The sequence below is a fragment of the Suncus etruscus genome, chromosome X (assembly GCF_024139225.1).
Source record: "Suncus etruscus isolate mSunEtr1 chromosome X, mSunEtr1.pri.cur, whole genome shotgun sequence".
Taxonomy (NCBI): Eukaryota; Metazoa; Chordata; class Mammalia; order Eulipotyphla; family Soricidae; genus Suncus; species Suncus etruscus.
In genome coordinates, this window is record NC_064868.1 from 100646346 (window position 1) to 100673849 (window position 27504).

A 27504-nucleotide genomic window follows, 5' to 3' on the forward strand; every position below is an offset into this window, starting at 1 on the left:
GATCACTACTGACAGACATGAGGAACCATTTGGGTTGCATGGGATTGAACTTCAGGTCAGTCACATGCAAGAAAAATACCCTGCCCAGTGTACTATTGCTCTGGCCAAAGGTTTGTTTTCAAACATTATTTCTTTCTGTTTTGTTTTGGGGCTATTCCTGGCTCTGCTTGGGTTTGGGGGATTGTTCCTGGTCATGCTCAGGGAATAATTTGGTGTCAGGGATTGGACCCATGTCTCCCATATACAAAGTATGCCCTCAGCCCATTGAGTTATCTCTCTGAATTCCAAAGAAAACTTCCATGGAAACTTCTCCTTTTTTAAAACAATAATCCTTTTTGGACTATATGCAGTAATGCTCAGGGCTTATTCCTGGCTCTTTATTCAGCAATTATTCCTGGCAGTTCTGGAACTATATGGGATGCTGGGACTCAAACTTGCATGAAAGGCAAGCTTTCTACCTCCTCTACTATCTCTCCCACACCCCAGACTTACATTTTTATTTATTTATTTATTTATTTATTTATTTATTTATTTATTTATTTATTTATTTATTTATTTGGTTTTTGGGTCACACCCGGAAGCGCTCAGGGGTTACTCCTGGCTTTACACTTAGAAATTGCTCCAGGCAGGCTCAGCGGACCGTATGGGATGCTGGGATTCAAATCACCATCTTTCTGCATGCAAGGAAAACGCCTTACCTCCATGCTATCTCTCCGGCCCTTACATTTTTATTAAAAATGCTAAGTTTTGAGACAACACATCGTGGCACTCAAGGGTGCTCTGTGACATCTAGGGGATGAATTGGAGTCAGCTGTGTGCAAGGCAAGTGCCTAACCCATTTTTACTATCTCTCAGGTCTGGACACTTTCATATAAAGATGGATCAAGGTTTGATCACAGACAGTTGGAAATTCAACGAAGTGTCTGTTGGCAGCCTAACACTGTGCAGGGCACTGGCAAGAGTCAAGCGGGCAGTGAGGGCAGCATCTCTCATCAGAAGCCTCACACCAGAACTATGAAATGATATGTCTGTAATTGATCCTGGATTCAGATCCCAGGCACTTTTGCCCCTTCATTTACCCCCCTTTTCCTTTTGCCTTAAGTACTGAGATCTCTCTCACACAAACACTTAACTCTGGTACCTGCATTTTTTGTGATGGTGCTTTTCAGGTGCGACACTATTTTTTCTCCAATTTGGGGTGCTGCGCTCTGGGTTTACTCCTGACTCTGCACTCAGGGGTCACTTCTGGTCAGTTCAGAGTGATGCATAAGGAGTGCCGGGAACTGAAACTGAGTCAGCCACATGCAAAGCAATCTCCTTCTCTGCTATACTATCTTTTTAGCCCCGTGTCACACTTATTTAGTTGCAGTGCACATGTATTTGCTTATGAGAATAGGGTGGATGCATATCTTTCCGTGAGCATGAAGTTCTAGTACTTACCAGGCAGTATTAGGTCAGAGATTGCACACCCTTTGGGATTAATGCTCCAGCAAATGATTGTGGTAGTAAATGACTGTGTTTCTAGGAAAAATTAATCTTTGTTCATTGAGAAGATCAGGGTTTGAGGCTGCAAAGATAGTAAAGCTGAAAAACTTACTGCCTTGCATGTGGCTGACCCAAGTTCGATCCACAGCACTCCATATGGTTCCTTGAACCTCATCAGGAGTGGTCACTAAGCATAGAGCCAGGAGTAAAGCCTTAAGCAGCACCCGATAAGATCCCCTCCACCCAAAAAAGAAAAAGAAAGAAACTCTGGATTATTTCTTGGAGAATGATTGATGGGGTCAATATTTACATGAAGATCAATATTTATCTGAGATGAGTACAGGGAAGAGAAAATAGCAAAGACTCTCTTCCTGAACAGGGTTTGGCTCCAGCAAAGATGGAGTATTAGTTAAGTGTTAGAAGCATGGGAAGTCAGTATATAGATTTGTTTTGATAATTTATGCAAGAAGATTGTAAAAAGATAGGTGACCTAGTGCTTTTTTGGCATCTTGTGACTGAATCTTGCAAATGAGAAAGATGAACCTTAGGTTGAATGACATGCCCAAGGTCACCCATGTCTATAGTTGGCAGAGTGAAGGTTTTCATCCAGATCTATTTGGGTCCAGAGCATTAATCTTGGCCATGAGTAGTTGTGCTGAGAATGTTGATGACAGTGATATGTGTGTCTTGTGAAACCATTGACCTGTCTTGACAAAGGTACAAATTTACTATGAGGTGGTTGATTCTAAGTCAAGGAATCTGTAATTTCTTTCTTTTATTTTTCTTCTTTTTTTTGGAGAGTCACTTCCCAAGCAAGCAATCAAGGTACTGTGACAGACTCCCAGTCATATTCAGCCAACTGGCCTGATGGGCCAATTATGTGGACTCACTTGGTCCATTAGTATCTGTGGGCCATAAGACCCACTCCAGCAGTGCTTATAGAGCCTCCATGGCCACACCTGGTGATACTTGGGGTATCACTGCATCATTGGGAATGGAATTCAAGTCCCTGCATATATATAAGACATGGCTTTTGAGCTATCTCTCTAGGTCCAAATGCTTGCATTTTCTAATATTTCTTAACTTCCAGATGCATCTTGATAAATAGTCCCATTTGAATGTCTTTAAGAAAACAAATAATTTTAGGGTTGGGGAGGAGTTTTACAAGTCAAGGACTTATACCTTGAGTTCAACCATTGGCATAATATCTCCACATCCAACCTCAACCCCAGCATTGGTATGCATGGCCCTGCTCTCCAGGTCCAGCAGTGCCACAATGAGAATAAAGAATAGTGGATTGCACCCCTCAGAGTAGGACTTGGAAGCTTCCTCTGCTGTCTGTGATAAAAAAAACTCACATGAAATCTAGTGTTTTAGTAGTTGTTTTCCTCCTTTATCCTGAATACCTCAAAAGTCATGATAGAATATAAGGTTCTTAGGGACTATTTAAGGCTCTAATCTTTTTTTTTTTTTTGAGGGAGCCACACCCAGTGATGCTCAGGGGTGACTTCTGGCTCTGGGCTCAGAAATCGCTCCTGGCAGGCTTGGGGGACCATGGGGGATGCCTGGAATCGAATCCTGGTCTGTTCTGGGTTGGACGAGTGCAAGGTAAATGTCCTACCACTGTGCTATCTCTTCCACACCAAAGCTCTGATCTTACAAAAAAAAACACCCCAAAACACAAAAACAAAACTGAAGCTGTTAAGAAATATTATAGTGTGTTACAATCTTAATGTTCTTTGGATGAAATTTCAAAGTTGGGATATCAGCAAGGGGACTTCTGAGAATTATGTTATGTATTGTCCTTCCACTGTAACTTTACCTTGTCCTCTTTCTTTGCATCCTTGTTCTCATAATTAAAAATTTAAAAAATTAAAAAAAAAAAGAAAAAAAAAAAACAAAACAAAACTGAAGCCTAGCAAGGAAGAGACTTCCCCAGAGTGACCCCATTTCAAAAATGGCAGGCTGGGGACCTATATCAGGGGTGTTTCCATTGAAAGTCATGCTAAAGTGTGTGTGTGTGTGTGTGTGTGTGTGATATTTGTCTTGGGTATTATACCCAGCAGTGCTCAGGAGAATGCTGGGTATTGAACCCAGGTAGGCCACATGCCAGGCAAGCACCTTAACTCACTCTCCTGCCATTCTAACATATTTTGAAAAATCCTTCGTACTAAAAAGCTACACACTTTGATTCAGAAGTGGCTTTCAATTATTCTCAGTCATTGCTTGAGCTGCCTTCAAATTCTTTAAACAAAGGAGAAAACTTCATCAGAGATGATTGCTAGCCCTGAATTAAGAGATGCTTTCACTAATGATTGTTCTGTAATGAGTTTCTAGGAAGTGGACTCTAGAGTCTTGTGAATTGTGATAACTTCAGATGTCCTTTAAATGGGAAAAATGTTAACCCCACAGGTAGGAATCCTCAGGTGCTAAGGAATGCAGCAAGTCTTCAAAATTCACATTGGAAAGAAAGAATTGTCTTTGGAATTTCAAAGCTGATTCTGAATACAATTTCAATTGGGGAACAGATGACAGAACAAAAATGCTTCATGTTCATATACAACAACAGAATCATACTTCAGTGACCACAGAGTGGAGGCCAGGTAGCTGTCAGGTGTTCTGACTATTTTTTCTTACCTGATTGGACATAGCCCAGAGTGCTAAAGGTGACCAAAAAGCTCCCATTGCTTTGAATTCCCTTTTCTTCTAATATCATCCATCGATTTTGTGCCTTTCATTTGCTTTTGCTTTATGTGTTTGTTTTGTTTTGTTTTGTTTTGGGGTTACACCTGGAGGTGCTCAGGCGCTTTATCACTCCTGGCAAGCTCAGGGGACTATATGGAATGCTAAAGATCAAACCCAGGTCTGTCCCTGATCAGCCACATGCAAGGCAAATACCCTACCACTGTGCTATCCACTCTGGCCCTCTCTTTTGCCTTTCTTTGCTTAAAAACCGATGGTCTGTCATTTTGATTTGCCTGGGAAGAAACAGCCCTCAAAGGTAGTGCCTGAACTAGATGGTTATTATTTGGCATTTGCTGCTTATTTTCTGTTTGCTGGAGCCTGATGTTTGTCTTTGATCCTATGGAAAAAAAGAAGCCAAAGAGGTCAAGACAGGTTCTGCCAAAGTGAAGTAGAACAGAACTCCCAGGACAAAGCAGTAAACAAAGGAAACATAAGACAAAAAGATGGTTGAGGCACAGTAGGTGGAATTCAGCCCCAATGATTGTGTTACCCCAATGATGAATCTCTTGTTTAACTCTTTATGGAGACCCATGATGGCCAAGTTCTGGCCTCCAATTTTCCAAGTGTAAATGCTCTTTAAGTAGAAGGAATTCTTATCGTTTGAAGAGTATTTCTAAAATGGATTCTAATCCCATGAGCCTCTAAAGGACTACGAAATAAAATTATTCATAATATACATCTCCTCTTCTTGGTAATGGGAATAGTGAAATGGTATATTCAGAGGTTGGAGAAGATCTGCACCTTTGAAACTGCCACTCACAAAGCATCTATTTGCAGAATTTATATTTTTAGAATGCATCCTATGGGCCCTAGGGTAGCTGACAGACCCACAATGGGAAATAGCATCTTGCCCTGACAATTGGCTCTCCCATCATGGCTAAATGACTGCTTTGGTTACAATCCCATCAGCCCAGAACATTCCTATAACAATCTGAAAAAGGAAGTAAGAAACAGAAACTAGCAAAAGTTATTCTGTTGTTGTTGGTTTGGGGGTCACACTTAATAGTGTGTTCAGGGTTTCCTCCTAGCTCAGTACTTATGCATCATTCCTGTTGAGGCTGCAGTGCTGGGGATGGAACCATGGTTGACCATATGTGAAGCAAACACCTTCACCCTGCTCTATCTCTCTAGCCCAAGTTCAAGCTATTTTAACATAAGCTGTGATGGAAATGGCCTCCTGTGTGTGGTGGATAAACATTTTCCCTCTTTTAGGGAAAATCAAGCCCAGAAACAAGCACATATAAATAATTTACCAAGCTGTAATCTGCTATAAATAACAAGCCTACTAAATAATGAATTAACCCAACTGCTGATTCATAGTTAAATGCCTCTTGTAAAGAAGCATTTTTATGGATTTTACAGCTTAGTTAATATCCACTCATTTTTCATTAGGACAGTTCAGGTGAAGTATTGGGGTAATAATCTGGATCTATTTGAAAGTGATAGAGCACACATCAGGAGCCCAGGCAGAGCTTGGGGAACTGCCAGGATTCCTTTTAGCCAGAGCCCAAATGCCACTGGTGCCTTTCCTCCTCTTTTTCCTCCACCCATTCAGTTTGCCAGGGCCTCTGTGCCAGCCCCAGATGCTGACTTCTCTGCAACCCTGGGAAGGAACTTTTAGACACTGTGACAGAGCCAGCTCACCTGAGAAACTCATTTAATTATGTGGACTCTAATTTTGTTGTTTGTTTTGGGCACCACACCCAGTGGTGCTCAGCATTTATTCATGGTTCTACACTCAGGGATCACTCCTGAAGTTGTTGGGGGATTTAACTTAGGTTGGCTGCAGAGATGGCAAGTCACATGGCCCCGCACTATTACTCTGGTCCTAGTATAGAGCCTCTCTTTTTTAGTGTTTTAGTTTTGGGGTCAAACCCAGAAATGCTCGAAGGTTACTCCTGGTTACATATTCAGGATTTTACTACCCTTGGAAGTGCTTGGGGAACCATATGGGATACATGCAAAGCAAATATCCTACTTGCTGTATTATTTCTCCAGCTCAAGTACATAGACTCTTGAAGTGAACTTTCAATATTTTGATCTTTCTCACTTACAATTTTGTGACCTTGGTCAAATTACTGAAACATGCTATGACTCAGTTTTCTCTTTTGTCAAATAGGGACAAAAATAATACCCACTACTGTGAATTCATTGAAGATAAAATGGCGTTGTGTTGTCAAATGGTAGAAGACTTCATAGCTCATTCTGCTATGTGTATTTTTTGGAAGGTGAGGGCATATCGAGCAGTGCTTAGGGCTTATTCTTAGCTCTGTGCTCAGGGATCAGTTCAAATGAGGCTTAGGGTCCATATAGGTTATCAGGGATTGAAACCATGTTGACTTGCAAGGTAAGTGAGTGCCCTTACTGCTTGTGGGTCCATACACAGTGGAGCTCAGGGCTTACTCCTGGCTCTATGCTGAGTAGTGCTCATGGAACTCTGTGTGTTGCTGTGAATGAAACCAGGGTTGGCAGCATTCAGGGAAAGCTCCTTAACCCCTGCCTATCTCTCAGCCCTGCAATTTAATTTAGGCTCTTAATTTGATTTTCTCTAGTGCCAGTGGTGAACATGGAGTATGGAGAGAAGATCTGAGTGCACTCAACCTCTTAAGCTATCTTTCCAACCCTAGAACTTTGTGCCTATTGATCCCCTTGACCCATTTAATACATCTTCCAAGCTTCTGAATTGTTTTTAATTGGGAGGAGAGGCAACATCTGGCAGTGTTTAGGGCTCACACCTAGCAGTACATGGAAGGAAGGAAGGAAGGAAGGAAGGAAGGAAGGAAGGAAGGAAGGAAGGAAGGAAGGAAGGAAGGAAGGAAGGAAGGAAGGAAGGAAGGAAGGAAGGAAGGAAGGAAGGAAGGAAGGAAGGAAGGAAGGAAGGAAGGAAGGAAGGAAGGAAAGTTCTAGATGTTACTCTCAGTGATTTGGGATGTGGGGCTTACAATCAGCAAATGGCATCCCTATGAATGTCCCATAGGGATGGAGTAAGACCAAGAGCTATGCCTTTTATGCCAGATTGCCTATAACTTTAACCCAACTCACTGGCCACTCCAATATGATTTTGATTACTATTTATGAATGCTTTCAGTGCAATGACCACAACCATGAACTCAGATACTCCTATCAGTGTTCACAGCAGGCAGTCATGCTTCTGTATGCACATTAGCATCTACATGCAATTCTTAGCAGCTATCTTATGAACTTCCTTTTTGTCTTACTTCCCTGAATGGCACTGCCATTTCTTTGCTGTTTGTTTTGGCCTTCATCTCTTCTCTGATCACTTTCCCACTTATTACATGGACAATTCTATAGACCTTTCAAGAAGTCTTTCATTCAGGTCTCTTTCCATTCTCTTGATCTCTTTATTTTGGGGCAGAAATCTATTGCAGTTGTGCTTGTAACATCTCTTGTTTTAGTACAAGCTTTTATGCATCTAAAGAAATACTGATCACCTTGGTTTGGGCCCATCACATTAGATCTCTCACTTGTCAGATTTCTTTTTCATTTTGATTTTTGGGCCATATCATGCCCAAAAATCATATCAGGGGCTTCCTGATATCCTTCCTCCTGGCTCTGTGCTCAAAGCTCACTCCTGGCTGTGGTCATGGAATCCCAATCCACAGATTTAACCAGGGTCAGCTATTTGGAAGGCAAGTGCCTGACCTGCTGTTCTGTCTCTGATTCCCCTCGTCTGTGTGCTTTGCATCAATAGCAAGAAAACTGGAGGGAGAGGGTGTGGGGCTTTGAATGGACTGGGTTAAACTCTCAACTGTTTTAGATGCCCAGGACAAGGAGACAAAGCTTACTCCTTTTATATGTGCTGCCTGCTGGGGAGACTCTGGGTGTGATCTGGGCCAGTTACTCTCACACCTAAGAGAAATAACTCTGCACTCACTGCTGCCTTCTTTTTTATGCCTTCGGATAAATACTTCAACACTCACCATTACTATTTAACCAATACCTGTCCTCATCCCATATTACTGAAATGGAAAGACAAAAATGGTGGTATGACATTCATGTTGACAAAACTCTTTTTCATTTTCTTTTCTCCTCACCTCTCCAAAATAAATGGAATTCCCAAATCCAAGCTGAAGCAAATGAAATCAGTTGCTAAGCTACTGGGTGGGCTCTGGCAGAGTGTTTTGTTGTCATCCTATTGATGAAGACTCATGTTAGCATACATTCAATTGTTCCAAGTAAAGACCAGAGAGAGGGAGGACTGGAGAGACTACCTATGCAAGTTTCTTTTTCAGGTCATGTGGTTGGCTAGGACCACAGCCCTACTGGTCTGGATTCTGTTTTTATTTTTTCATTTGATTGTCCTGGGGCCACACCTAGTGGTGTTCAGGGGTTATTCCTGATAGGACCGGGGGCCATATGAAATACCAGGGATCAACATGGGTTATGCAAGGCAAATGCTCTTCTCTATCTGTTGTGCTATTGCTTTAACCCCTGGACAACATTTGTGTGTGTTTACTTGGAAGCTTTTGAGCAGCCATTCATATGGGAGAATTTCTTCCCACTACTTAAACTAGCCCACAAGATCATGCTAGTTTTGGATTTTGTCCTCCCTCTCTCTCTCTCCCTCTCTCTCTCTCTCTCTCTCTCTCTCTCTCTCTCTCTCTCTCTCAGGGACTATTACCTGAATAGTGCTTAGCAGGTCCCTCCTGGAGGTTCTGAGTGTGGGGGACAGGCAAGGAAATTTTGATCACATCTTCCTGAAGGGTAGGGGATCTACTCAGCTATCCTGCAGAAAAAGCCTGCACTCAGCCTCTGAACTATCTTTCAGGCCCTTCTTTTTACATTTATTTCAGAAAGCTCTGCTGCTCTTTGTTTTTCAAACTGTGTTGTTCATTTTGATACACAGTTTTGAGGTAGAATTGTACCTGATGAAGGCTGGAACCCCAGCTGGACCCAAAATGTGCTCTTAACAAGCCTTCTAGAGAGCTTGCATTAAGTAATGACTATCTTTGTCTCATATAACTTTTTGAGTTTGAAGTCTATGCTGTTTGGTACTAGAATGGCCATGCTAGTCTTTTTGAGGTGGTTGTTTGCTTGAAGAATTGTCTTCCAACCTTTGGCTTTGAGTCTGCACTTGCTCTGAACATTCAAATGTGTGCATTTCAAGCAACAGAATGTTGAGTACATTTTTCTAATCTATCCTGTCACTCTGTGCCTCTTAATTGGTGCATTTAGCTCATTGATATTGAGATTATTGCCATGCTTAAGTCCCATTGTTCTATAGAAGTTTGGCATGTTTTTTAGATTTGTCTTCTTTTAAAGTAGTCTCTCTGGTCCTTCTTGTAAAGATGGTGTAAAGAATTTATGGCGTTCCTGAGCTATTTATTGTTTATCCATGAAATTGTATCACCCTTCAAATATGAATGAGACTCTGGGTGAAGAATTTTTGGTGAGGATTAGTTTCATGGAGTTTTTCATTATATCACACCATTGTTTTCAGGTCCAAAGATTTGTTAAGTCTATTGTAAAACTTAAGGATATACTTCTTAGCAATTTCCCGCTTTGATCTTGATGCTTTCAATATTCTATCTCCTTGATTTTTGTCATTATGATTAAGATGTGTCTTGGAGGGGCCGGGCGGTGGCGCTAAAGGTAAGGTGCCTGCCTTGCCTGCGCTAGCCTCGGAAGGACCACGGTTCGATCCCCTGGCGTCCCATATGGTCCCCCAAGCCAGGAGCGACTTCTGAGCGCATAGCCAGGAGTAACCCCTGAGCGTCACCGGATGTGGCCCAAAAACCAAAAAAAAAAAAAAAGATGTGTCTTGGAATATTTTTATTTTGATCTAATTTCAGCTGATATTGTTCAGGCTTCTTGGATGTGGGTGCATGTAATCTTCAACTCTGGGAATTTCCAGCAATAATATATTTGATCATTGCTTCATAGGGGTTGCATTCCTGGTCCTCTGGAATACTACTGATTTTTATGTTGTTCCTCTTAAATTCACTTTAAAGTTATTTTGTTATTTGTTTATTTATTTTTAGGATATTTCCCATCTTCTGATTTGTCTGGAGGGTATATGCATCTTATCCTGGAGCTCATTGATTCTGTCCAGTTGGTGATTTTCTCATTTCGCCTACCAAGATTTTCAGTTCTATCATTTCTGTTTGTATTTTTATCATTTTCTCTCATAACTTCTTGAGTTTTATTGGCTGTATGTTCCATTATTTCTTTGAGTTTGTTCAATATCCTAAGCATTTCCATTCCTAAATCCTTTTCAGAAATATTAGGGGATTTATTACTGGTTGAGTCTTCAGGATTGTAATCTATGACGACTACCTGGGATGAGATTATGTGCTGCTTTATCATGGTTGCTTTCATAGTCTGGACTCGTGCCTTTTCACTTCACTTTAAGAGATCCTCACACTTGCAGGTAGGTCTCTGTGGAAATTCTGTGTGTGGCACCTGGTTCTGTGCCATTTCCAGTCTGTGGTAGTCATAGGTTCTTGCCTCATTTTCTTCTGTCTGTGGCCATGTAGGAAAGCACAGAAAGTCTACAAAGTCAGATCTACTGTATTCTGGCTAGACTGTTGCATTGTTCTGTATTTTCTGTTTTGGCTCCAGTATTTTCTTTTCACAGCAAGTCCAACCCAGGTTAAACAAGTCTCCAGTTAACAACATTCATTTAACCTCTAAATTTGGTTTGTTTAGAACTTGTCATTGTATCCAAATGCCAGGCCACCCCCACCCCCACTAGTTGGTGCTGAGGAAGGCTTCCCCACTCATAGTCCAAATGAATTCACCCCAAGACTGATGGAAAGACAGGCTTATTTCTCAACAATGCTTTGCAACATAGTCTGAATTGCCTTTAATGGCCTAATCCACCCATCAAGCTGTGTTTCTGGGTGTGGGAATAATAGGGCATTACTAACTTTCAGCTTGTTTTCATCCACTGGCTCACTCTGTGCAAAGTTGGGTTTTGAAAGGAAAAAATCTCATAAAAATTAACACATTCTGGAACACCCTTTGTGTAGGATACATTGAAAATACATCTTAAATAAAAACCCAGGAAATTGTCCCTTCTGTCTTTCACCCGTCAGAATCAGCCATAGAATTCTATAGCCCATTCAGGGGCATATTTAATTAAGCAACCTATCTGCTGAATGCTCTGGGAGTTGGCTGACAGTGCTTTTCACTGCTGATTTGGATGACAAAGGCTGTGGTGAGATATTCAGCAGCAGTCTTGTGGAAAGGAAAGAAACTCCCAATTGGTCACACCTACCTATTTCTCTTGGCATGTTGCATTAGCTCTACTAATACAGAAAATAGACTGCCTTTGATTTGTTCAGAAAGTCAACGGACACCAAACCTTTTGCCTTTGCATTTCCAGTGTGCCCTCATGACAGACGAGTAGATATTTACTTGTAGGTGAGAAACTTCAGCTGGTAATTTGAAAAGCAGAGACAACCAGGTGCTCCTCTCTTTTGTCTTGTTTTCTTTTTGCTGGGGGGACATCCCCAGCAGTACTCAGAGTCTGTTTTCGAGTTGTTTCTAACAGTGTTCAGTACTCAGGGTGGCGGGGGGAAATCATTCTGGGCATCTCACCAAGTCTTTCACAGCAAACTTTAAGCTCTAGCCCCTAAACTATTTATCTGGGTCTCTGCAGCTTTTAGTGCTAAAGCAGATCCCTTCCTGACCAGCATTCTTTAGTCTGGGGAGGGTTAATACCTATTCCTCTGAATATTATCAGTATAAATAACAATGAAGGAGTACTTACTGGGAGCCAGGCATATGCCAAAATATTACACATATTCTTGCTTCCAGAAACACTATAGTGTGTATACCATAATTTCTATGGTGCTAGAATTGAACCTAGGTCTTTAGCAAGGAAAATATATGGCTTATTTTTGTGCCACATCCCCAAACCTTTTTTGTTTGTTTGATATTCTCTTTAGCATACAGGAAATGTGGGCTTAGAAAACTTAAGATACTTGGTAGTAGTCACACAAGGAATAAGAGATCTTCAAGACCATCTATCTTACAACCTCTGTTCATTTTGTTTGTTTTTGACCACACCTAACTGTGTGCCAGGAACTCAGTGCTTTATATACATAAACTTTTTTTTTTGGTTTTTTAATCATACCTGGCAGCACTCAGGGGTTAATCCTGGCTCTGATCTCAGAAATCGCCCCTGGCAGGCTTGGGGGACCATATGAGATGCCGGGATTTGAAATATCGTTCGTCCTGAATCGGCTGTGTGCAAGGCAAACACCCTACCTCTGTGGTATATCTCTGGTCTCTATATACATAAACTTTAAGTTTATGTTAAAGTTTAAGTAAACTTCAACTAAATGAAATAACCTGTCCAAAGTCAGCATGCTACTATGTGACTACATGGAAGTTTGAAGCCAAGCATCTTTGCTTTTAACCAATTTTGATTGCAAATTCCTTCCTATTTGCTGACCTGTCTCCTAACAGTGCTTGTCAGATAGTGAGTTTTAAAATAGTATGTAATATATATACACACACACATATGTAGAACTGAATTACATTGGTTAGTGCCAGCTCTTGATATATTTTTTGTTTTTGAAGTTATTCCTAAAAGTGTCATGGCCATGGTTAGAGACTAAATCTTGACTAGATGAATGAAGAAAAGCAACCTGGTCACAAAACCTAACATAGGCAAAAGATCACTTATCAAGTTTTCAAGACAGGTCAACTTGGCAAAGTGCATAGGTACTTTGCTATTAGTGTTAATACTAGACCAATAGAAGAGTTTTAGCAAAAGACTGCAGGAACCTGTAGTCCAGAAAATCCTCAGAAGCAACCATCCTGCAAGACCAATCTGGTAGGGATAGCAGCGACTGCGAAGTCTCCTAGTACCCCCGAGCACCTCAGTTCTGGGCTGTATATAACCCCCAACTGCCATCTAGCAGCAATTACAAGGATTGGGTGTCTGATAACTGACACCTTCACCTTTAAAAGGACAGTAGCTTACTTATGGCTGGCCAGGGACCATAAGAGTCTCTGTTTTCTTATACTCTGCAATCAGTTAGGCATCTTTAGAGGACTGTTTTATTCATTTTAAACTCATTCTTCTACCAGTATACTGACCAGATTGTTTAAACTGGTTATAAGGTACCCTGGGTATGGTTTAGGTCAGTGACTATCAATTGCCAACCCATAAATGGATGGGTAATGGTCTGCAAAAATTTCTACAGGTCCACAACAATGTTATTAGCACATGACTGCTGTAATTGAGAAGATGAAAACCACTGTATTAGGTAGCCTTGAAGGTTCCATGAATATATGGTTGTTTCAGGTCCTGATTGTGATGCATAATTTCCTCTGCTTATTATTTTCAAGGGACACAGCAGAAGCTACTCAAACCTTTTGCATGCTGGCACATTCAAATAGAGGTCCTGACTTACCCAGTATGTTAACCTTATTAAAGGGGAAGCAGGAATTCTCAGGGTCTCCATGCATGGGCCCTGTTGTTGAGTTTCTAAACTGGACCTTTCTTTTTGGGAAATGAGAACAATTGACTGTGATTGGGGAGAATGCCTAGTGAATTGATAAGTGGCTGAGTAACCAGATGGAGCAGCTCAAGTTTTGAATCACTTTGATTACATGCTCCAAGGTTTAAGGTAGTGGCCTCCACTGTTCCCCTAATTTGTCCCACTGTGATCTTATTCTGCTTTGCATTTTTTTTCTCTGAACATTGCCACTCAGAAGCTTGAGTCCAGGCTGCTTTTTGTTGTTTGCCTTCCAGCCCAAGGGTCTATCTTCTATGGGGAGCAAGAACTCAGTCAGCAACTGGATGTCCCAGTGTCTGGAGCTTCATTAGTCTCTGTTGGGAGAGAGTGACAAAGACACTGGCTATGGAATTTCATCTTCCTCTCCTTCCTTCCTTCCTTCCTTCCTTCCTTCCTTCCTTCCTTCCTTCCTTCCTTCCTTCCTTCCTTCCTTCCTTCCTTCCTTCCTTCCTTCCTTCCTTCCTTCCTCCCTCCCTCCCTCCCTCCGTTCCTTCCTTCCTCCCTTCCTTCCTTCCTTCCTTCCTTCCTTCCTTCCTTCCTTCCTTCCTTCCTTCCTTCCTTCCTCCCTTCCTTCCTCCCTCCCTCCCTCCCTCCCTCCCTCCCTCCCTCCCTCCCTCCCTCCGTCCCTTCCTTCCTTCCTTCCTTCCTTCCTTCCTTCCTTCCTTCCTTCCTTCCTTCCTTCCTTCCATTTTTTTTAAAATTTAAAATTGAGTCACCATGAATTACCAGTATATATTCATGATTGAATTTCAGGCATACAGTGTTCCAACACAAATCCCTTCACCAGTGGTCACTTCTCTCCACAGTATCCCCAGTCTCCCTCCCACCACTCTACAACTTCCATTGCCTGTTGCGTTTTCTTAAGTACAATTGTCTTAAATACTGCATTTGATCTAAAAGGTGAAGGTTTCTAATCTCCCTAAATTAATCAGATACATGAACTAATTATAAGCCAGCAAATATTTTAAGAAAACTGCCCTCTAGTAAAACCCTTGCACAAACTGAAAATGATTTTCTCAGTAATTAATATGCTACTTTCATTTCTTTTGAGGTGGAAAACTGTTGTTGACAAGAACTCCTTACTCATTTGGTTCAAATAACTAATTTTGTACCTGAAGTACTAATTACAGTAGTGACACCATCTTTTTTTTTAAGACCTTCACTTGAAAACTCAAAGCAGTTTATAACCTTTGAATCTTGGGGCTGGTTTTATCTGATATGGGCAGTATCACAGTGAATGTTTTGATCAGAAATATGGTGAAGTCTTTTTAATCATTTTCCTATTAATTCAAAAGGTACGAATTCAGACACTGAGAAGACAAATTTGACAAGTATATGACAGGAAGAAAATAACTTAGTAAGGGAGTTATTTAAACTGCCAGGTAGAGCACAATTTCAGAAGTGACAGTTTGTATACAATGAAGTAGTAAGTATATACAAATCGTTTCATTAATAGACTCTATTAGATTCAGAGAATTAAAAGCCATAAAATACAACTCCTCAATATTCCAAAAGCATTTGTTCAACAGTACTATGTGCTAAAACTAGAGAATACAAATTGGGTACGATAGGTAACAGCTTTATTGAGAGGTAATAAAATAACATTTAAGATGTCCCATTCATGATGTTTAATATTTTAACAGAGTTTTGGCACTATCTCCATCATCCACTTTAGAACATTTTAATCTCACAGAAAGAATTCTTGTGTTCATTAGCCATCACTGGTCAATCCTCTCATAGACCTCACTCCCCAGCACCCACTCTGGGAAACAAGTCTGACCTACCTTTTAGGTGGTTCTCAAGCTATTCACAATGCAGGTACTCTGTTTGTGCTGGATTCAATCATGGGATGCTATAAGATAATTTATCCAATCATTTATCTATTTATTGCAACTGAAGTGATAGGAAACTTGTCTTACATATGGCCAATTCAGATTCAATCCTCAGTACCCCATATATTCCCCCTGAGCCCTGCCATAAGTGATTCCAAAGTGTAGAGCCAGGAGTAAATACTGACTGCTACCAGATGCGCCCCTACACTAGCACCCTAAGAATAAATCCATTTTTCTAGGTCTTCTATTTTCATGGCATAGTTTTTTTCATATTATCTCTGATGATCCTCTGAATTTTTGTGGTATCTGTTGGAATTTTTCATCTTTCATTTTTGATTCAGTTTATTAGAGTTCTCTTCTTTCTTCACGTGTCTAGTGAGTTGTTTATTTGAGTTTTGTCTGGTATCATATTTATTTAAAAACAGTTTTGGTTTCTGTTTATCTTATACATTTAGTTTACATTTCAATGATTGCTGCTTTAAGTTTTGTTATGTTCCTCCTCCAGCTATTTTGGGTTATCTTTGTTGGTCTTTTCTAGTAGCTTAAACTGTTCTTTTGTTATTTATGCCCCTGCCCTTTTTATTTTTATTTTTGGGTCACACATGGTGATGATATGGGTTTACTCCTGTTCCTGCACTGAACTATTACACCTCTCAGGGGACCATATGGGATGCTGAAGATCAAACCTGGGTTGACTGCATGCAAGACATGCAAACCTGCTATATTATCTTTCCAGCCTCTGGACACTTTTTTTGCCTTCTTGACATACTCTTGCATTGCCATGAACTTTATTCTTAACACTTTTGTTCCTATTTTTGGCAAGTCATGTTTTCATTCCCATTTTATTTCTTTTTTATTTCCTCTCTGATCCATTCGTTCACTAGTAGATTGTATAGTTTCCAAGTATTTGAATTTCTTCTAGTTTCTTTATGTTCCACTTTCAAAAAGCACCATTATATCAGAAGTTAGTTGATATATTTTCTGTCTTCTTGATTTTATGGAGATATATTTTGTGTCTCAGCAGCACATAAGCTTTTTTTTTTTTTTTTTTGTGGTTTTTGGGTCACACCCGGCAGTGCTCAGGGGTTTTTCCTGGCTCCAGGCTCAGAAATTGCTCCTGGCAGGCACGGGGGACCCTATGGAACTCAGGGATTCGAACTGATGACCTCCTGCATGAAAGGCAAACACCTTACCTCCATACTATCTCTCCGGCCCCAGCACATAAGCTTTTTTAAGTATTTGCATCCTGTTTGTTAATATTTTATTGGCAAAGCAAGTTTTATGTTTGGACTGATAGTGAGTGGAACTATGGGGCAAAGGACAAGGCCATTTGCAGTTAAACATTTATATTAATACAGTTAATCTATTTCAACATATCTAAACAATTCTGGGTCATCTATATATTTAATAAGTGCCCCCAAAGTGATTCTCATGCAAGTAATCTATGAACAACAGTATCAGTAATATTAATGATACTTGGAACCAAGATAGTAAATGTGATTGGGAAGAGTCCAGAAACCTGGAGGTTGTGGCAAGGGAAAGAGTTATCCTTTTCCTTAGATCCAATTTATGGTTCACACCACTTGGTCTCTGGAATATAGAGGCTTAAACTAAATCTACATCTTTGTTTTAGACAATCATATATTCCTTTGCTTTTTAAAACCAAGAACAGTGCAGTCAGAGCAATCAGATTAAAGCCAATTGGCTATTATTTTTCAATGCTGCTCAGGAAGGCTTATTTTGTGTTGCTTGGTATAATATGTATTTCTGTCCTGGGGAAGCTCATAGTAATGGAAATGAAGCATTGATGTGGTTTATGGGGCATGTGATAGGATCATAAAGTTGAGACTGTTGCTTGGACACGATCTTTCTTAGAATAGTAAGCCAAGCAAAAGGAACATGAATAGGAAAGGAAAGAACTCGTAAGAAGAAAGTCCAATGATTTAACCCATTGTGTGAGATTTTTGTTCTTCAGACTCATAGTCAAATTGTAGGATTAGAGACGTCTTTCCAGCAACCCCTCTTCCAGGCAAGTCATGCCCAAGTAAAGGTTGAACCCCTGATGTTATTGGATCTCTAACAGCAGCAACCAAAATGCCCAATACAGCTAGTATTTAAAGCATATTGTTGAATGTCTTTGAATGTATTTTAAAATTCATGCCAAGAATTTTTGATGTAATAATTATTTATAGTTGTAATAAGTATAATAATTATTGACATTGAAGTATTCTGATGGATGAGGCAGAAGAAGTATTTTATTGTTGATTTAGATAAGGTAACTGTTCTCAACCGTGTTAGTGAGTTAAAATAGTGTTAATGTATATGGTTTTGATAGGGGGCCACTCCCAGTGGTGCTTAGGAGTTATTCCTGGCTCTATATTTAGGAATTACAACTGGAGGACTCTAGGGACCATATGGGGTGCCAGGGATCAAACTTGGCTTAGCTGGGTACAAGGCAAGCACCTTCCCTACTGTACTATGGCTCCTGTCCCATGTTTTTGGTTTTAATCTACAGTTACTGTAGCTCACCAGCAGCAAAGCCTAAGACCCTGTACCAACGTCCTTCTGTTCCTCCTTCTAGTCCACCTCTCCCGAACACCCCTTCACACTCATACCCCAATTGGTAATCTAGGTTTTGTAATCCAGGGTTAAAGTTTCATCACTGTCACTATCTATTTTCTTTTACTTTTTTTTTTTTGGGTTTTTGGGCCACACCCGGCGGTGCTCAGGGGTTACTCCTGGCTGTCTGCTCAGATATAGCTCCTGGCAGGCACAGGGGACCATATGGGACACCAGGATTCGAACCAACCACCTTTGGTCCTGGATCGGCTGCTTGCAAGGCAAAAGCCACTGTGCTATCTCTCCGGGCCCTCTATTTTCTTTTTAAAAAATTTTTAGGGGTGGGTGCCACACCCAACTATGCTCAGGGCTTACTCCTGACTGTGCTCAGAGATCACCTTTTTAAGAATCAAGGGCCATACATGGAGGCTGGGATCTAAGCCAGGTCAATCATGATCTCTGGGGTGTGGCATGACTGGAAATGTCTTCCCAGATACATGGTATGAGTGATGGCTGGGTCCTTAAACAGATGAGAGTCCAGAGGAAAGTCTCCTTCGCCCAGTAGTCTTCAGTTACAGGAATCACTTACAGCACAGGTGCATAAGAAAATAAATTAGACACCTTTCTCCTGCTGTTAATTTACGTGTGGAGTGTGACATTTGGAAATGTGAGAGAGGTTTGTAGAGACGAATTGGGGTTTGATGGATCCTCTCTTTTTGTAAATTTCTTATTTTGATTTGTCTTCTGTTTTATTCAAAGTCAGAATAGGGAAATTTTATTTTACTATTTTACATGCATATATTCCTCCTCTTTTTTGTAATGCCAGGGCGTTATATGTGTGAAACATGAGCTGTACTATTGAATGACATCCCCTGTCCCATCCTGTGTCATTTTTTGTGGGGGGTAGGGTGAGGATTAGGCCACACCCTGCAGTACTCAGAAACTATTCCTGGCTCTCTGCTCAAGAGTGACCCTTGCCATGCTTGGTGCCTGGGATTTGGACTCAGGTTGGATGCATGCAAGAAAATGTCTACCCTTTTCCCCAAACACAGATACTGCTTTCTTTCTTTTTTGAGAGGGAGCACATTTGGCAGTGCCCAGGGCTTACTCCTGGCTCTGTCCTCAGGAATCATTCCTGGCAGTGCTCAAGGGATCATACAGACTGCCAGGGATCAAACTTGGGCCAGCTGCTTGCAAGCCAAATGCCCTGCCTCTCTGGCCCCAGACATTGCTTTCTTAAGATGTAACTTGAAGGAGCAGACAGAGTGAAAAATACAGCAGATAGGGTGTTTGCCTTGCACACAGACAACTTGAGTTCAACCACAGACATTCCATATGATCCCCTAAGCATTAGCAGGAGTAATTCCTGAGTATAGAGCCAGGAGTGAGCCCAAAGCCAAACACAGCCAAGTGTGACCCCTAAACAAAACAAACAAAAGTAACTTGGGGACCAGACCCAGCATTGCTCAGGGCTTACTCCTGATAGTGTTTGGAAGATTATATATGACTCTGGGGATTTGAACTATGGTTTACTGCAGCAAGGAAAGCACTTGAACCTCTAGAAGGTATCATAGGCTCCATGTCTTATTCAAATAAGGGATTTTATTTATTTATTTTTGTTTGAGAGACATACCAGACGGTGCTCATAGCTTACACTTGGATCTGTTCTCAGAGATCAATCCTGGTGGTGCTTAGGAGACCATATGGGGTTCCAGGGATCTAACCTGGGTCTGCTGCATGCAAGGCAAGTGCCGTATCCTCTGTACTATAAGAGAAGTGATTTGAATTCACCCACTTGATCTTTTGGAGTATGGAATTTGGAGAAGCCATTTTTCAGCTTCTTAGCAAGGGTTAGATGTCCAAACAATCTGGGAAAAGCCAAAGATGCACATCCACTCTAAAAATGAATTCTTCAAGCCAGCTAGGCTTAAATGGTACAATAGGCTGGGAAGTCTCAAGTATAATTATAAAAGATGATTAACAAATCTTTGCTCTGGTAGCAAATGAAAAGATACTCAGACTATTTCTCCTCAGTTTTCATGAGAGTAAACCAAAGTTCTTTCTGCCATGGCATTACCTTCCCATGAGCCTTTGTTTACCTGGTTTTTGTTTGGGGGGCACACCCAAATGTGTTCAGGGCTTACACCTGGTTCTGCACTCAGGAATTACTCCTGGTGGTACTCGGAGAACCATGTAAGATGACAGGAATCAAACCTGGGTTCAACTTTGTGCAAGGCAAGGCAAGCACCCTGCCTGCTGTACTATGGCTCTAGTACACACACACACACACACACACACACACACACACACACACACACACACCATGAGTATTTTAGCAGTTGTGCTTTTTGGCTTTGAAGCCCAAACACGTCTGCCTCTGAATGTTTTCTTAGTGTCCTATTGCATCGCCTATATTTCAGCCAAACTGCTTCATGACTTTTTCTTATTCCCACTGAGCTTGCTTCTCACAGCGAAGAATCTATCAGCTGCTTCTTGAATTGTTTTTTGTCTTTTAAGGTGTTAACATTTTCTCTTTTGTCACATTCAGCGATTTTGCCTGCTCTGACATGGGCTCAATAAAGAGCTACAGAAATCCAGTCAAGAAAGAATAAAGTCTTTATAAGCATGAGCCTGGCAGACACTGTGCATGCCTCCTACCCCACTGCCCTGCCATCTCCTTATCAACTCTGCTCATTTGGTTCTTTTCCTCCTTAGGTTTTCCTTAGTATTGTATCTCAATTCACTATAAAATAATTAAACATGTCGGTTGACTTTTTTATTTGTGTGTTTGGAGGCTACACTCTGCACTGCTCAGGTCTTACTCCTGGCTGTGTTCAGGGATCACTCCTAGCATAACCCAGTGAGCCATATGGGGTGCCAGGAGATTAAACTTGTGTTGTCTGCATGAAAGGCAAATGCCATGCCTGCTCTACTGTTTCTACAGCCCTCAAATCTTCTCTAAAATTAAATATTTTTTTGTTTTTTAGGGGGTCACACATGGTGGTACTCAGGGATTTTTCCTCACTGTGCACTTAGAAATTACTTGCCTTGGGGCTGGAGCGATGGTGCAGTGGTAGGGCGTTTGCCTTACACAAGGCTGACCCAGGACAGACTTGGGTTCAATCCCTGGCATACCATATGATCTCCTGAGCCAGGAGCGATTTCTGAGCACATAGCTAGGAGTAACCCGAGCGTCACCGATGTGGCCCAAAAACAAAAACAAAAGCAAAAAAAGAAAAGAAATTACTTGCCTTGATGCTCAGGAAACCATAGGTTATGGGAGTATAGAACCAGAATTAACTGCATATACAACATTTGCCTTAACACTTGTGGTCTCTATCCAGTTCTCAAACTCAAGCATTTTAAATCCTTATTGAAAAATTGATGAAAATCTGATTTCAGCTTTTATTTTTTGGTGGGGAGGGCACACCTGGCTTGCTCTGGGATTTCTTTTGGCTCAGTGCTCAGTGATCCCTCATGGTGGTGCTCAGGAGACTACATGTGCTGCCAAGGATAGAACCAGTGTCAGCTGCTTGCAAGGCAAGTGCCATACTTGCTTCTCTTTGACCTTCCTTAGATTTTTGCTGAACTGTGGTCTCAGGCCCACAAGGTCATGTACCTGATAATAATTCTCTTTAGAGCCACCTCTTCCTAGATCTAACAGGATTTCCTAGTAGTGGAATAGTTGAATTAGTGTGGAGCTGACCATAAATACATTTGAGGAAAGGGGCACATCCAGTGGTGCTCAGCATCTACTCCTGACTCTGCTCAGAGATCACTTCCTGCTTGTGCTCAGTGGGCCATATCCAGTACCAGGGATTGAACGTGGATAAGTTGGTTGCACGGTAAACACATTGCTTCCTGTACTGTTACTCTAGACCCTGACCATGTGGTATCAGAGTCACTCAGATAGATGCCTTTTCAAGCCTGACTCTACTACTTTGTAGCTATTCAGCCTTGGTCAAGTCATTTAATTTGGGGGGGGGTGTCTCCATTTCCTCTTTTTTCAAATGGCAAAAATCATCCCAACTTCACAGATTCATCGTGAATATTAAGTGGCTAGTTTCCATAGTTTAACATAATCCTTATCACATGGACTCAGAAATCATCCGGGATTATTACAACCTTACTCCTCAGTTAGGAATAGCGTAGGATGCCACACATTGTTTAGGCCAGGGTTAAGCCAGCCCTGGCCCAAAGGCCAAATCTAGTTTGCCTGTGAGCTATGATTTTCACACTTTGAAAAGGTTGACCAGATTTCAAAGAAGAGTGCTATTCATGTCAAGGGGAGATGGGATGAAATTCAAATTTTGGTGCCCTTAAGTAAAAATTTATTGGCACACAGCAGTGCTCATTTATTTGGATATTGTCTACAGGGGCTTTCACTGTTCAAGAGACTTCACTATTTGTGACAGATGGTCTGACCTGGAAGGCCTAACACTTTCTATGTTATTGATTTCTCCTGTAGGACATTTAGCTGTAGGCTTGGAATGCCAGAAAAGTGACTAGTTTGGGATTTACTTGTTGATGGTCACCGCTAACACCCCACAACTGCCTTTGCGCCTGCACAGTGATTCACAAAGGCACCAAAAAAAATCATACATTTTTATGTAGGACAAATGAGACAAGTCTTGCATGGCAGTTATTACCTAAAAGTTCATTTTGTACCTTTCAAGGATCAGGGAGCATCTAGAAGCATTGGCAGATTTGGTTAGATGAATTTACAGATTTTTTTTCTTTCTCTTGTTTCCACGAGAACCTTCTGTGCATGGAGGAGAGACGGGATAATTAGTTTTTCTTTGTCAGATGGATGGAGTTGTTCTTATTGGGTGTTACTGAGTAGTTGATTCAGAATGTGGCATACTGCGGTGAAGTCTCATCTCAGCAGCTCTCACCTTCACACCCTGTCCTCCCTTAAAAAAAGGCAGATTCTGCAAAGAAGTGTAACATCCTAAGATATCCAGGTTGATAGGCGTAGGTGAAGATCTACAGGGATGATCGCCCATATTAATATTGCTCTGCTGACATAGATACAATATCCGCTTTGAAGGTGAACTATTGTCGACACGAACACTCCTAGTCCATCTGATCTGTTCAATTAAAATGGCCTTTAATGGGTTTGTGCCCTGGCTGTAAATTTGAAACCTAATATATATTAAAATGTCCTTGTGCTTGACAAAATCTGCAGTTAATAAGGCAAACATGCATAATTGGAAATTAGAATAATGACAGTGAGGTGGGACTAAACCTTTTAAGTTTAGGGGCTAGAAAATGCTGGAATCTTAATTCATGGGTCAGTGTAGAAAAGTTTGGAGTCATGATTCTTGGATCTGTCCTCTGTCTGGACTTAATGGAATGTATGGGGATGGTATGGATGAGGGCAGGGAAGCTCCGTGTCAGGGCTGGAGACCTCTTTGTGAGTGTGGTTTAACTGAGCTATGTTGGTGAGTTGATGTGCTTCTGATTTAGAGAGTGGTGAGTTTCTCTGCTGTGACCTCAGATGCTGCAGGAGGGACAGGAGAGAGACTGGCCTGTAGAGGGAGGAGGAAAGAAAGAAGCTGGGGTCACAGATCTTGCTGAGAGCTTAGAACTTCAGATTCCTCCCTCCTCTTGCTTTCTCATATGGCTTTCTTTCAAGCTTAGGGGATTAGTCTTAGGGGACATATTTATTTTTTTAAAGATTTATTTATTATTACAATTTAGGTCACATGTTTACAATAGGGTTTATGAATTCGATAGACACAGTTACCATACCTCACCACCACCAAAGTGCCCAAATCCTCCGTCAATGTTCTTATATTACTTCTAATCCAACTCTTCATTCCTCCTCTTTTCCTCCCTACCCTTACATGCTGTTTTCCAGAGACCCCAAGGCCAAGGGGGTTGCCATCATTTAATATTGTCCCTTCCTCTGTTTTCTCTCTATCTATACCCCAGAGAAGTGAAATTATCTGGTATTTGCCTTTCTCTCTCTGCCCTCCCTTCTTTTGCTCATCATAATATCCTCAAGTTCTGTACCAGTGGCAGCAAACTGCAGGATTTCATCTTTGCTTCTAGCAACAGTGGATTCTACTATATATCTATGCTACAATTTTTTTATTTGATCATCTGTCGTAGGACGTTTGAGTTGTGGTTAAATTTTTGTTCTTGTTGGGTTTTTTTTTTTTTTTTTTTGGTTTTTGGGCCACACCTGATGATGCTCAGGTGTTACTCCTGGCTATGCACTCAGAAATCGCTCCTGGCTTGGGGTGTCATATGGGATGCCAGGGGATCAAACCGTGGTCTGTCCTAGGTTAGCGCATGCAAGGCAAATGCCCTACTGCTTGCACCACCTCTCCGGCCCCAAGTTGTGGTTAAATGTTGAGTGGATACAGGCTCGAAGTGTGACACTCAACCACTGACATTCCATATTATTAGAAACCAATGGGAAGTCCAGGGAATGTTTGAGAAATGATTAAATTGAATGAAAATTTGAAAGGAACTGCTTTAAAGTGGAATCCATTTCAATACCCAAACCACCATTTCAGTAGAACAAGGAAACTAAAGTATCTGTCCTGTAAATAAGCTAACCAAAACAGCTATGGGCACAGCTAGAGAGATGTTGACCCATTGGACAGGATGAGACAAAGAGGAAACTTCACGGCTCTGACATTGTTGCCCTTCCTTATTACTAAGTCCCACAGCATCATTGAATTTCTAAGTTCAGGGAAGATACCATGTAAGAAAATCACATTTCTTTTGCTATATTTATCATCAGCAGTTCTTTTGCCATACTTACTCTTTGGACTCCTACTTTTATAACAGGTCAAGGTTCAAAGGTGTAAATAAAGCCAATTATTTTAGGCTGCCTTTGATTCCTCCATATAAAACCCTTCTGTTCTTAGATAGTTTCATTGTACAGGAAAACCTATGATAAAATCATACCTGCTAATTCCCAAAAGCTATCATTTGAAGGGTATTTCCACCTGCCAGTTATCATCAGTGTTGATAGGCATTATATTGTTTATTATCACTGACAATTCTATAAAGTATTATCATCACTTTTTGGAGATAGATTTAGGGCCATTAATTGCTGTGCTCAGGCCTTATTCTTTCCACTTTGCTCATAGTATACTCCTGACAGAACTCAGGGGACCATATGTAGTTCTGGGTATCGAACCTAGGTTGGCAACATGCAAGGTAAGCACCTTATCCACTGTACTATCTCTCCAGCCCCTTTGCTTACTAATTTGTTTTGAGGCTGCTGCCAGCTGACTAAGGTTTAATTCTGATTCTGTGTTTAGAGATCACACCTGGCAGTGCTCAAGGGACCATTTATGGTGTTAGGGATTGGCCACATGCAAGGCAAGATCCTTATTTCCTATATTATCTCTTCAGCCCATATTACTATTTTAATACACATGTTATATATGGGGAAAGGGGAGTGAGGCAATCACTTGTCCAAGACACCAGCGGGTAATTCTAAGGAAGTGTTGGTGTTCGAAGGCAAATCGAAATGACTTGACATCTCATCTCTTGGTGAGATGAAAACTTGAATATTGACTGAGAAAATTGATTTAAGCCTTCAACTTCTATAAGGCACTGTTTTGAGAGGGATGATCACTCGACACTTGACAACTTGTAAAAGTGACCTGATATTGAATAGTAAACTGGGAAAGCATAATTTCCTGGGAGATCAGAAAAGCTGAAGAGCAAGTTCTAGCATATATTCACCAGTGAAGGGAAAACTAAGGAGAGAGGTTGGTCACTTCATTAACCAAGGGCAGGGCTGGCCAAGGGCATTCTTTGGCTTCCTATAAATATCCCTTTCACCTAGCACAAACCACATTCCTGAGGAAGCAGTGAGTGGGAGCAGGAAGGTTAGGTTCCTTAGTGAGATTATATTCTATAGACAACCTTCAATCACAATATTATTATCATAATGGCCATAGGTATCTCTTCCCTGTTCAGGTCATTTTCAATTTTTCATTCTTGGTTTAGTAAAAACTTTTTTACTTTAAATCACTGTCAGATACACTTTAAAAGTTGTTGACAGTTGTTTCAATCATACAATGTTCCAATCACCATCCCTTCACCAGTATTCATTTCTTGCAACCAGTTGCCCTACTGAACCCCCGTTTTCTCTCTCTCCATTTTAGGCACCATGGTTTGCAGTAATGTTATCATGTTTATCACGTTACTTCCTTTCAGTTTTTAGTTCTTGTCCAGAGTGATCATTTTCAACTATTTAATGTTATAGTGGTCCCTTCTCTGTCCTAACTGCATTTCCTCCATTTTTTTCTATTTTCTATTGGTTTTCTACATAAAAACCAATATATATATATTGGTTTTTGGGTCACACCCTTAAACCATGGGTTAGTTTTCTGGCTCAGGAGTTACTCCTGGTTCTTCAATCAGAAGTCACTCCTGGTAGGCTCAGGTGACCATATGGGATACTGGGAATCGAACTAAAGTCTATCCTGGGTTGACAGCATGCAAGGCAAATACCTTACAGCTATGTTATCGCTCTGGCCCCCTCATACTATATTTTATATCACACAGATGAGTGCAATCATTTTATATCTGTCCTTCTCACTCTGATTCATTAAAACCAATTGAGCTCAGGGTCAATTCTTGGCCCTATGCTAAGGGATTACGCTTGGCTAAGCTTGAGAACCTTATTCAATGCCAAGAAACCCAGGTCAATTATATACAGACAAATGCCTTAACCCCTTCATGGTCTCTCCAGCCCAATCTTAATTCTGATCATTATATATGTAGCGACTCAGACTTAGATCTTAGAGACCAAAATATCACAATGATTCAATCTAGAGTTTTATTTTAATCTTTAAATTTTTATTTTCAATTTTTCATTGAGTGTCTAGTTTATAATTTTAATAATGTTAGCACCATTGTTTTATAGTTTCAGAGCAGTGGCACCAATCCTTCTATCAGTGTCTCAAGTGTCCTTCAAGTTGAGGGCTTGGCATGCATCTAGGAAAGTGTATTCCTGGTGCCCGGCTGGCCCTTGGACTTGGAGCATCAGAGTGAACTTTCACCTGTTATCACTGTGCTTGAAAATAATTAGTTCATGTCCCATAAGCACAGCAGCAAATCTCATAATAAAATAACTGGTCTGTCTCCTGATTCTTGAGTCTCCCAAGTGTCTTGCTTTATAGTTCTTCCCTTCATTGTGACAGTAAAAAACCTTGCTGACCACAACTTTGAAGACAGAAAAGATGCTTCTGGTTTTCTATTCAAATCAAAAGCAATTCCAATATAATACTGTGATATTGGTGGCTGGAATGGGGACAATTCCAAACAAATAGAAGTGCAGATCTGGATCCTTGAAACAGTGATAAGTCAATTAAAAAATCATGACAAGTGTTGTATCACAGTACTTTATTGAG

The 27504-nt window shown here is 40.9% G+C and overlaps 1 protein-coding gene across 2 annotated transcripts in view; it reads left to right on the forward strand.

Annotated features, from left to right (window-relative positions):
* HS6ST2 (heparan sulfate 6-O-sulfotransferase 2) overlaps positions 1-27504 on the forward strand; it is a 355745-nt gene that overhangs the window by 133300 nt on the left and 194941 nt on the right. The window lies entirely within an intron of this gene.